We start from the raw sequence: 1,916 nt of genomic DNA, 5'->3' as shown, positions 1-1,916 counted from the left end.
ATCAGGCTCTATGACGGGGAATACTGGGCTCTCACCTCCCCAGAAACTCATCTTACTCTAAGAGAAAGACCCCTTAGTGTGGGGATATTCCTGGATTATGAGGCTGGAGAAGTATCTTTCTATAACATGACAGATGGGTTCCATATTTTCACCTTCCCCAAGAACACATTTAATGGTGTCCTAAGACCACTTTTCAGGCTGTGGTCCTCTGGCTCAGGGCCGTTGAGCATCGTCCATGTGGAGGAGAAGAGACTGATGTAATTCATAGGCCTACCCTCCCCTGAGTAATGATGACATTGGGACCCAAAGATGATCACAATTCTCCCACCAGATACAAATTGATTTCTTCTACTACTGTTCATTCTCAAGATGAAGCTCTGGCACACAGACTGATGATTGCCCTTTATATAATTTTGCCCTCTTTCCTTACTTATAGGCTCCTCTTCTTATCTCCCTATGGCAGCCTAATATAAACATTGTATTGTCGAGCCTCCCCTGCTGAATGTGACTGAATAATGACCAAGGCATCATAAGCTGAATTATTGTGTTTGATTTCTGTGGTGTGTCCTTAAAGGGAAAATGTGTGGTCTTCTTGTTTTCTTTGCTTACTGTTGGCCATAATGTGGCATGAAGGATGGAACTCTAAGGCCATCTCTGACCATGTCAATGATAGGACGGCAGAGAAGACAGAATGAGCTTGGGTTTGTGACAATGTGATAACTTATTTATTGCTCAATTCCTGAAATATTTTCAGTGAGAAATAAACTTTTATATCTGTAAGCCATTTATATGTTGGACATTTGTAATTTGGTTAACAATTTTATGTATTCTTTTGCAACTAAGTGAAAATTTCTGTCCTCATTGTCCATCCTTCATATATGCTTGACCAAATATATATGAATCTCATCATCCATTTCTCATTCTGTCAGTATGTTATGGAAAGTCTCCCACATGAGCAAATGGGTTCCTCTGTACATATGTAGTCACCTGTCACAACTTGGACTTCAGCAGTATCTGGTCATCCTACAATCGTCTCCAGCATTTCTTTATTTTTACCCAGTCAATTTCATGAAAAATTATCCTTAATTTACACTTACAGCCCTTTATCCACCTAATTCCATTCCCACTTTGAAGAAAATAATCTACACTAATAAAAGAGAAACATGGTAATTGGCGTACGACCGCTACCCTTCCCATTGGCTAATCAGCATATCCTTATGCAAATTAACTGTCAGCCAAGATGGCGGCCGGCAGCCAGGCAGCTGGAAGCGAACATGAGGCTTCCTTGCTTCAGTGACTGCAGACTCCAACATTCCCCGCCTCACTTGCCGGCCTCTGAGTTGCAACTCTAAGCAACTATGTACTATGTTGCAAATAAGAAGCTAAACAAAACCCTAGAAACCAGCTTTCAGCCTGCCGGGATCTCAGAGCTGAAGTTATACATTGTTTCGATTATTCTATAATCGAACAAACCAGATACGAAGCCTCAGAGCTAGAGCCAGAGTTAAAGCTGGCCCAGAATAAAATTAAAAAAAGAGAAAAAAAAGGAGCGTTTGGGAGCTTCGTCAACAACCCGCCAGCCTGAAAGCAGCCCTCAGCCCCTAACCCAGACTGGCCAGGCACCCCAGTGGGGACCCCCACCCTGAAGGGTGTGTGACCAGCTGCAAACAGCCATCATCCCCTCATCCAGGCTGGCCAGGCACCCCAGTGGGGACTCCCACCCTGATCCAGGACACCCTTCAGGGCAAACCAGCCGGCCCCCAGGCCTCTATCCTATATAGTAAAAGGGTAATATGCCTCCCAGCACCGGGATCAGCGGAGCCACGAGGCCTCCTGGCACCGGATCAGCGTGACAGGGGGCAGCGCCCAAACCCCCTGATCGCCCTGCAGCTCTGTGTGTGACAGGGGAAGGCGCC

General features: G+C 45.5%; 1 protein-coding gene across 1 annotated transcript in view; it reads left to right on the top strand.

Moving 5' to 3' along the window:
• The window catches only part of LOC106727965, a 34,993-nt gene that overhangs the window by 24,203 nt on the left and 8,874 nt on the right, over positions 1–1,916 (top strand). The window lies entirely within an intron of this gene.

Source organism: Myotis brandtii, unplaced genomic scaffold (assembly GCF_000412655.1).
Source record: "Myotis brandtii unplaced genomic scaffold, ASM41265v1 scaffold5083, whole genome shotgun sequence".
Taxonomy (NCBI): domain Eukaryota; kingdom Metazoa; phylum Chordata; class Mammalia; order Chiroptera; family Vespertilionidae; genus Myotis; species Myotis brandtii.
This window is presented reverse-complemented; position numbering and strand designations above follow the sequence as displayed.